The sequence below is a fragment of the Panthera uncia genome, chromosome B1 (assembly GCF_023721935.1).
Source record: "Panthera uncia isolate 11264 chromosome B1, Puncia_PCG_1.0, whole genome shotgun sequence".
NCBI classification, from domain to species: Eukaryota; Metazoa; Chordata; class Mammalia; order Carnivora; family Felidae; genus Panthera; species Panthera uncia.
The window spans coordinates 157,568,084-157,578,557 of NC_064811.1; the positions used below are offsets into that span (position 1 = coordinate 157,568,084).

At 39.8% G+C, this 10,474-nt stretch overlaps 2 pseudogenes; both read left to right on the plus strand.

Moving 5' to 3' along the window:
• Window positions 1-7,405: 7,405 nt before the first annotated feature.
• On the plus strand, window positions 7,406-8,473 carry LOC125922481 (40S ribosomal protein S28-like; annotated as a pseudogene).
• A 153-nt stretch (window positions 8,474-8,626) lies between these two features.
• On the plus strand, window positions 8,627-10,204 carry LOC125922482 (60S ribosomal protein L12-like; annotated as a pseudogene).
• Window positions 10,205-10,474: the final 270 nt, after the last annotated feature.

Here is a 10,474-nt window from a genome sequence, read left to right on the forward strand (position 1 = left end):
ACTTCTCTAAAGAAGACATCCAGATGACTGGGGCGCCTGGGTGGCTCAGTCGGTTAAGCATCCAACTTCGGCTCAGGTCATGATCTCACAGTTCGTGAGTTCGAGCCCCGCGTCGGGCTCTGTGCTGACAGCTCAGAACCTGGAGCCTGCTTCACATTCTGTGTCTCCCTCTCTCTCTGCCCCTTCCCTGTTCATGCTGTATCTCTCTCTGTCTCAAAAATAAATAAACATTAAAAAAATTAAAAAAAAAAAAAGAAGACATCCAGATGACCAACAGGCACATGAAAAGATGCTCAATGTCGCTCCTCATCAGGGAAATACAAATCAAAACCACACTCAGATACCACCTCACGCCAGTCAGAGTGGCCAAAATGAACAAATCAGGATACTATAGGTGCTGGCAAGGATGTGGAGAAATGGGAACCCTCTTGCACTGTTGGTGGGAACGCAAACTGGTGCAGCCTCTCTGGAAAACAGTGTGGAGGTTCCTCAGAAAATTAAAAATAGATCTACCCTATGACCCAGGAATAGCACTGCTGGGAATTTACCCAAGGGATACAGGAGTGCTGATGCATAGGGGCACTTGTACCCCAATGTTTATAGCAGCACTTTCAACAATAGCCAAATTATGGAAAGAGCCTAAATGTCCATCAACTTATGAATGGATAAAGAAATTGTGGTTTATATACACAATGGAATACTACGTGGCAATGAGAAAGAATGAAATATGGCCTTTTGTAGCAACGTGGATGGAACTGGAGACAGATACCATATGTTTTCACTCTTATGTGGATCCTGAGAAACTTAACAGAAGACCATGGGGGAGGGGAAGAAAAAAAAAGGTTAGAGAGGGAGGGAGCCAAAACATAAGAGACTCTTAAAAACTGAGAACAAACTGAGGGTTGATGGGGCGTGGCAGGGAGGGGAGGGTGGGTGATGGGTATTGAGGGCACCTGTTGGGATGAGCACTGGGTGTTGTATGAAAACCAACTTGGCAATAAATTTCGTATTAAAAAAATAAATAGTATGTCAAATGTTGATAAATGCTATAGAGAAAAAACTAAGCATAAAAGGAGATAGGAATGCTACAGAAGTATGTTCAGACAGACACCTGACCTCTCAAACTATAGTTTGACCATAGTACATAATTAAGGAATCTAGTTGACTGCAAGTTCACCAAGAGTCTTGAGTGGCCTGTGGCTGCTCAAAAAGTTGATGTTGCATTAACAAGAAGTATAGTGGCCAGATAATGGTGGTGATATTACAACCAGGTTATGCTATTGTATCAGTTCTGAGCACCACATACTAGAACACTCTAGAAGACCCAGCAAAAGTGTTCAGAGACTTGGGAACTATGTCCTTGGGGAGCAGTTAGGGGACCTGGTAATGTTTAATCTACAGAAGAAAAGATTTCTATGACAATGAGAGGGATCTTTTCAAGTATGTGGAGAGTTGCTGGCTGGAAGAAGAGCTTATTGTGTGGCGATACTAAATGCAGACCAAGGACCAATAGGTAATAATCCCCAAACCAAGTCAGTGCCAATAATGGAACAGAAATGAGACAGGTGTATTTAAAAGTAGGCTTTGGAGTTTCTCCTAGGATTGGTAGAGGATGGTAAAGCCAGCACAGTGGTTGCTGGAAAGGTAATAAATATGATCACATATCAAACATGCTGTAGGAGAGATGCCTGTGTTGATAGGACAGTGGGACTGATGGCTTTTTGGTCCAGTCAGCTCTAAGAAGTCAATCAGAATGTACATGAAACACTGTGGCATAATGGGAAATTACTAAACTGGAAAAGGGGAGCCTCCTCTCTGCCATTAACCTCTCTGGGTCTCCATTGTCTCCTGTCAAAAATGTGTATAATAACACCTTCTCTGGACTAACAAGATAATTGCTTGAGGGTCCTTCCCACTCAAAGATCCACTAGGGAGACTGCAGCTTATCACAGACAAGAACCCTTGTAACCCTAAGGGCCATTTGACAACCGAAGGGATACTTTGTCAATGATTGTGTTCAGCAGGAGTTTGGTGACATCCAGTGGGGTTATAGCAGAGGCTAGATGACTTCCCAGGTCTCTTCCAGCACTAGGGATCATCTTTGAGGTGATGACTTGTGCCTCTTTATGCTCCTTGCCCTTTCTTCAGCCACCAGCAGCCACTTACTGTAAATGTGATTCCATGTTATACCTGAGTAGAAAACTAGAACACAGCACAGAGCCAAGTCCAACTGTAAGAGTCTCCAGATTCTCAACTTGATAGTTGTTACAATTTGCTTCTTGAGTGAAGAGGTGGTTTGCATCTCAGGACCTGGGACTTCCAGTCACGGAAACTTAGAAACGGTCAGATATCCTGGCAAAGACACCTAGTGAGATGGTGGCTTTGGGGTATGGATATATGACGGATATGGAGCAAACAGGTCCTGAATCAGAAGATGCTTCCCAACAGCACCAAGGGGCTCACTGCTCCTCTTGGGTTCCTTCAGAACTGCTCACACCTCTCTCATCTTCCTATTAACTGCCCACCTATCTTCCTCTAGAGTCTCATCTATATTCTACTCTAGTGGGCATCTTTATGGACCCACAAAATCCTAGCATGTTCCATCTGGAAGGATCTTTTGAGAGTATATAATTCAGTATTTTACCAAATGTCAGTCTTTCACACACCACTTTCACAGTTTTTGACATATCCATATGCCAACTGTTCTATTATTTACTCACAGCTTTATTTAAATTGAGACTTTAAAAATCTTGCATGTTTTTGTATTACCAACATAAATGGAAAACTGGCCTTACTTGCCATTCATTCAAGATAACCACGATGAATATTAACCATTAAAATTAAAAAATGTTTCCCCTGGAACCCATGTAAGATTATCCCCAGTACCTTACCATGTACACTCATATCATACTTTTGCAAACATGGATCTATAGGTATCCTCTGACTGAACATTCATTTGAAAATTCATATGGAAACAAAGGCTCAGAGAGGCTTAGTGACTTGTTCAAGTACAGCAGATGATGAATGGCTTGTATGACCTGTACCGTTGACTCTCAGAGACTCTTGGTACATTCTATCTCATGCCTCTTTAGATGAAGCTGATGGGGGTTAAAGATATTTGCCACTTGTATTAGTCTCCTAGGGCAGCAGTAACAAAGTACCAAAAACTGGGTGGCTTAAAAATGTAGAAATGTTTTTCTCTTACAGTTCTGGAGGCTAGAAGTCCAAAATCAAGGTGATGAGGGGGCCGTGCTCCCTCTGAACCATCTATGGGGAGGATTATTTCCTGCCTCTTCCAGCTTCTGGTAGCCCCAGATGTTCTTTGGCTTGTGGAATCATACCTCTAATCTCAGGGCACCAGAGTGGCTTAGTCGGTTAAGCATCTGACTCTTGATTTTGGCTCAGGTCGTGATCCCACAGTCATGAGACTGAGCCCTATGAGTTGGACTCTGTGCTGGGCAAGGAGCCTGCTTGAAAGTCTCTCTCTCCCTCATTCTGCCCCTCCCTGCTTTCTAAAAACAAAACAAAACGAACCCCCCTCCCCAAACCCTCTAATCTCTACTTTGGCTTTACCTGGTATTCTCCCTGTGTATTTATTTCTGTGTCTTTACATGCCCATCCTCTCATAAGGACACTTTATAAGGGCATACTTTACTCCAATGTGATCTTATCTTAACTAATTACATCCTCAATGACCTTATTCCAAATAAGGCCCCATTCTGAGGTACTGGGGGGTTAGAACTTCAAAATGCCTTTTGAGGGAATACAATTTAATCCTTAACATCATTCCAAAGGGGCTTGAATTTCATAGGGGACATCAAAAGGCCCCCAGATACAACAAATAAAATTAAAATGATGGAATTACATACATTGATAAACTAATAACTTTCACTGTAGATTGTGGTGTGCCAGTATCATCTATCTCATTTGATCCTTAGCTCTCTGAAGTAAACAAGTGTGGTAGATCATTACAGTAATCATCCCCAGTGAGTCATTCTTCCTGTATCTATGTCTTTGTGTAGCCCCTGTGACAATGATTCTGGGCTTGGCCTTATGACTTGCTTTGGCCAATGGGATATTAGTAAATGTGATGCAAACGTAAGCTTGAAAAGTGCTTATGCATTAGGGTTTTGCCTACTCTTGTTGCTGGGAACTCTTACACTATCATGTGAAGAAGCCAGGACCTGTCTATGGAGGATGAGACTTCATAGCACAGAGACAGGTTGTCCCAGTCGAGGGTCCTCCACCAATCAGCCCCCAGCTAATCTGCCAGCTGATGGCAGGTGCATGAGTGACCCCAGGAAGAACAGTAGAAGAACCATCAACTGAACCCAACCCAATGGCTGACTCACAGAATCATGAGCAAATAAAATGGTTGTTTTAAGCCACTAAAGCTTTTGGGTGGTTTGTACTCAACAATGCATAATCGACACACAAGATATTGCTTCTATTTTATAGATGAAGAAACTGACTCTCCAAGGACTTGATTGACTAACTCAACATGACAAAGACTGGAAAGAAAGAGAAAGTCCCACCTTCTCTGAAGCAAGAACCCAGTGCTATGGGCATTTCTAATCTTCACTGATCAATAATACATGAGACATTGAGAAATTCTAAAAGAAAGGAATAAAGTATTCTAGGGGCTGAGGTCTGACCAAGTGTAAAGAGGTTACAGAGATGAGGCTCTTTTTAGCTGGAAAGTCAAGTGTGTGTGAGGTAGGAGAAATACATTCTGCAAAAACATGGTAGAGAGGTAGACATAGGTGTGGTTATGAAATCTGAAAATCATAAAACTGGGGACCAGGAAGACAGCCTCCAAAGCTTTAAAGCGGCAATTTAAGGAGAAATTAAGCATAGGGCTGCTTCCACAGTAAGCATTCAATTATTAGAACTCATTACTTTAAGTGTGGTATAGGTTTAAAATATAAATGGTTTTATTTATTTATGAATATATATAATCACATTTATTGAGGACATATTTTATGGTAGGCACTGTGCTAGGAGAAAGGGATTCAGAAATTAATAGTACACAGTCAGCTCACTCATATTCCAGCAAAAGACAGACATGTTGTTACTCAATCCACATATGCTGATTGAGGACTACATGTGCTAGAACCTGTACAAGCACTGCAGATAGATTGGTGAGCAAAATAGAAATCACTCCTGCTCTCCTTGAGCCCACAGTTTCTTAAGGAAGGCAGATGTTAGAGAAATAATTAAATTATAACACATTACTAATTAGTCACTAATGAGCATGGTGTTGTAAGAGAAGTACAGGGAGCTTTAGGAATATATAAAAAGGAGTCATTATGTAGTCTGGGGCGTCATAAAAAGAGCTCCCTGAGGGATTTAGGCGCAAGCTGACAACAGGAGGCTGAACAGCAGTGAAGTTGACAAAGAGAGGGAGGGGGAAGAACATTCATAGAGGGAACATCATGTGACAAAGGGTGGAAGAGAGTTATTTGAGGAATTGAAAGATGTCTAGTACCGGTGTGTTGGAGGGAAGAACACTGGTAAGCATGGGCTAGAGCAGGTCCTTCCCTGCCCTGCTCTGCAGACCCAGAGGCTAAACACTAAAAACTGCATCACTGGGCTACCTGGCTGACTTCCAGTTGGGTCTGGGCAATGGAAGCATGAGTAGGAGATCAGAGAACATAGGGGAAAGGAGGCATGACATTTCTTCTCCTACTCTCTCCCTGCTTGGGTGCTAAGGTTCTGGCAGTAGCTTATAACAATAATTCCTGTTGGGTGGCCCCACTTCCACAGCCCCAATTTTATTGATTTTAGTAACACCCTTTGTTCACTCTGCCCATTAAAACCTAGCAATCACAATGCCTTCCTACTTTTGCTAGTCTTGAGTGCCTCAATCTCCCTTTTTGTTCCTGTAACTTTTGTAAACAGTCTCTTTATTAAACTGTCATTAAAATTCCACTTGGGAATTTTTGCTCTGGAGACTAACTGAAGGGCACACTAAATACTTCGGATTTTGCTGTAAGAGCAATGATAAGATGTTTATGAGATTTTAGCAAAGGAGTAACATGATATTTGTTCCTTAAAATATCTCGGAGTTTCTGCTTCTAGTAAGACAGAGTAAGATCTTACCAGACTGAGTCTTCTATAAAAATCAACTAAAAATCTGGACAAGTAGCAAAAAGAAAAAAAAAAAAAGGCTGCTATGTGAGGCAATAGAGAGTCAACAGAAGCAGACAGACTCTTCAGGGAAATACATTCTCAGAGGAGGGGAGTTTTTCCAAAGTAATTTCTCATTTTTGTGGCTTTTTCCCTGGGGCCAAGTGCAGTGATGTGATGCTGGAGGTGGTAGGGTACTTGTGGAAATGCTGGAATTTTTCTGGGGTGAGAAACCAGGAAATTGAAACCAGAGAAATTGTGGCTGCTGAAGAGAGTGGAGGAATAATGGAAGGAAAAGAGCCAAAAAGAGAATCCCAAATTCTGACAACCCATACCTCTTAATGGCTCTTCAAACCATACATTTACAGAACAGACTGATAGCGATTCAGTTAGATAAAAAAAAAATACTTGAATAGACACAGGACCTGCCACCCAAGAAACAGAGTTAGTGGTTATTATCAAAGGAAAAAAAAAACCAGAATCAAGATTTTCCATAACATTCCATAAGCATTTAAAATGACCAGGATACAACCCAAATTTATCTGACATACAAAAAGTCATGAATGTGGAACACATTCTTGAGAGGAAAGAAAATCTGAAAATGACCCCAAGATGAGATGACCCAGATATTGGAAGTAGAACAAAAGGATTTAAAAATGGCAATTATAATTATTCTCAATGAAGTAAAAGAAAATATTCTCATGATGAATGAAAAGATAAGACATCTCAGCAGAGAAAGAGAAATTCTTTAAAAAAAAACTGTAAGTGGAAACTTTAGTACTGAAAAATACAATATTAGAAATTAATGGACTTAATAGTCCATAGTGTCTATTAATTTGACTTTAATAGTCAAACTGTTAAAAGTCAAAGATAAAGAGTAAATCTTGAAGGCAGCAAAAGAAAAATGACATATTTGCCATTAAAAACCAAGGAAGTTGGAAGAGTAGAGTATCTTTAAATTTTTTTAAATGTTTATTTAGTTTTGAGAGAGAGACAGGGCTCGAGTGGGTGTGGGGCAGAGAGAGAGAGGGAGACACAGAATCTGAAACAGGCTCCAGGCTCTGAGCTGTCAGACACTGGGCTCAAACTTGGAAACAGCAAGATCATGACCTGAGCCAGTTGGTCGCTTAACTGACTGAGCCACCCTGGCGCCCCCAAGAGTAGAGTATCTTTAAAGTACAGAAAGGAAAAACTGACAACCCAGAATTCACTCCAGTGAAAATATTCTACAAGAATCAAGGTTAGCTCTCCATGCGACTGCTGCCAAGCAGCCCTCATGGACACAAACTGTGTGCAGTCCATCAAGTTGGCCAGGATCACCAAAGTGCTGGGCAGGACCAGCTCACAGGGACAGTGCATGCAGGTGTGTGCGGAGTTCATTGGATGACATGAACCACTCCACCATCTTTGATGTGAAAGGCCCTTTTTTTTTTTTTTAAACTGGAAAAATTACTTTATGAAGCCTTAAGCACTGAGTATAATTAAATATAGTCCAGCATTAGATACAATAGTCCAATTCCTAATAGTCCAATTCCAAAACAAAAGTTGTTATAGGTGAGGCCATGAAATTTCCTAACACTTGATTTTAATACATTGCACTAATTTTCTAAAACAACTCAGGAATATTTACAGTAGTTGGAGCATTTATGAAAATTCTGGCATCAGGTATATATTTATATATGTGTGTATGTAATTATATATATATATATCCATCCCAGAATTATATGAACTAGGAAACAAATGTAGATCTTAACAGCCATACTGGTATGCAAGATTTAAGACTGGGATTTATAAATGCTTTTCAAAGCATGGGGTTTGGGGAAAAAAGCAGACATCTTGTTTTCAAAACCTGAAGTTTTTCTCAGGACTGAAGTCAAAACTGTAACTGCCACAGAAAGGGAAAAAACGGGAAGCTTTTCTTGCTTTAATTGTTCATCTGCATCAGAAAGTCCAGTATCCCTGAGATAGGAACCACTGCAATAAGAAGGGAGTGAATAGGTTCTCCCAAAGGAAGATTGTTGCTTAATTATGCCTATTGCCCTGGTCATCAGGTGTAAACATTGCATTTCCCAACCTAATGCTTTGCAGCACCAAGACGTTTCAGTAATGGTTCATCATAGACCCAACATTCTCCATCTTCATGAAATAGCCTTGTCTCCCACTGAATTTCCTTCTCTTTCCTTTCCCGGGCTTCTGCTCTTTGTCTTTCTTCAAGTCTATGCTTGGCTTCAGTTGCTGCATCAATGTCTCTGATTTTTAAGTTGAAAGTGACATCCTTCCAAAGGCAGCGGGATTCATGCTCACCCTACTGGAGTCAGAGCAAGAGGCTCAGAGGCTGAGCTAAACTTGTGGCTGTGTCCTGCATGTCTGGGTCAACCACTTGGCCCACAGTGATGATCTGTGTTTGTTAATACAGCATTTATATTGTTAAAAAAAAAAGCAAATCAAGGTTAAGTAAAGGTATTTTCAGATGAAAGAGAATTAACCATAAGCAAACATGTACTGTAAGAAATACCAAAGGAAATCTCTTTCTACATATCAACTACAACACAAAGGCTGAGATAGGGTGAAGGAATATGGATCAACACAGTTGTGAGGTTTTTGTAATTTGTGTGAAATGGAGCCATGTTTACTGGAAGCATTTTGTAAAAAAAAATTAAGGATGTGTATTATAATTCCTAGGGCAAGCACTAAAAATAATGCAAAGAAGTAAAGCTAAAAAGCCAATAGGAAAATTAAAATTAAATCTTAAAAAAAAGTCAAAACAATAAAAAAATAGGAATGGAGGAACAGTAGAACAAAAGAAAACAAAACAAAAACCAGGGGGAAAATATAAAAAACAAATCTAAATGTTAGCTCCAAATTCAACCATACCAATAATTACATTAAATACTAATGGATTAAAACACTCCACTTAAAAGGCAGAGATAATCATATTGAAGAAAACAAGATCCAACTATATGTTGTCTACAAGAGACACACTTAATTTTATATTATATTAAGACACAGATATGTTGAAAGTAAATACGAGCAGTAAGTATAGGAAAGCTGAAGTGTCTATATTAATATCAGAAAAAGGAGAATTCAAGACAAAGAGTATTACTAGAGTCAAAAAGAAACATTTCACAATGATTAAGTATGGTCATTTCACCATGACTTTACTTGTAAATGTATACATGCCTAATAACAAAGATTCAAGATATATGAAGCAAAATTGATGAAATTAAAAAGAGAAATAGACAATTCCACAGTTGGTGATTTTATCACCTCTCCCCAGCAATTGATAAAATGAAACTAAAAAATTCAGCACAACACTGAAGATTTAAACAACAGTCTTAACCACTTTGAATTGCTATTTGTAGAATATTACACTGAATTGCTGGTTATAGAATAAAAATTGCTATTTATAGATTATACATTCTTTTTCAAGGGCACATGTTGTATTAACCAGGATACATCATAAGCTGGGCCATAAAGCAAGTCTTAAGTTTAAAAGATTGACATCATAGCTTTTTGGCTTTTGGCTGGGAGGAGGCAAAGTTGCAACTGTCTTTGGTCGTCTGGAATCTAGGTTCATCCAACACCAGCTGCCTCCACTATGCAAGCCTAAGTTTGACCCTAATGAGATTAAAGTTGTATAAGTGAGATGTACCAGTGGGGAAGCGATGCCACATCTACCCTGACCCCCAAGATCGGCTCCCTGGGTCTATCTCCAAGAAAGGTTGGTGATGATATCACCAAGGTTACCAGTGATTGGAACTGACCATTCAGAACAGGACAGGTCCAGATTGAAGTGGTACTTTCTGCCTCTGCCCTGATTATCAAAGCTCTCAAGAAACTGCCAAGAGACAGAAAGAAGCAGAAAAACATCAAGCACAGTAGAAATACCACTTTTGATGAGATTGTTGACATTGCCCAACAGATGTGGCACCAATCTTTAGCTAGAGAACTCTCTGAAACCATTAAAGAGATCCTGAGGACTGCCTAGTCTTCGAGCTGCAATGCTGATGGCCGCCACCCTCATGACATCACAGATGACATCAGTAGTGGTATAGTGGAATGCCCAGCTACTTAAGAACTACAAAGGAAAAATATTTTAATAGAGGATCATTTAACAACAACCCCCCCCCCCAAAAAACAAACCCAAACCAGATTGACATCACATAGACTATGTTCTCTGATTATGGTGGAATTAAATTAGAAATCAATAAGATAATTAGGAAAACTCCATGTATTTAGCAACTGAGTACCATACTTCTAAATAATCCATCAATTAAAGAAGAAGTAATAATGGAAATTAGAAGATATTCTGAATTAAATGACAGTGAAAACATAACACATTAGC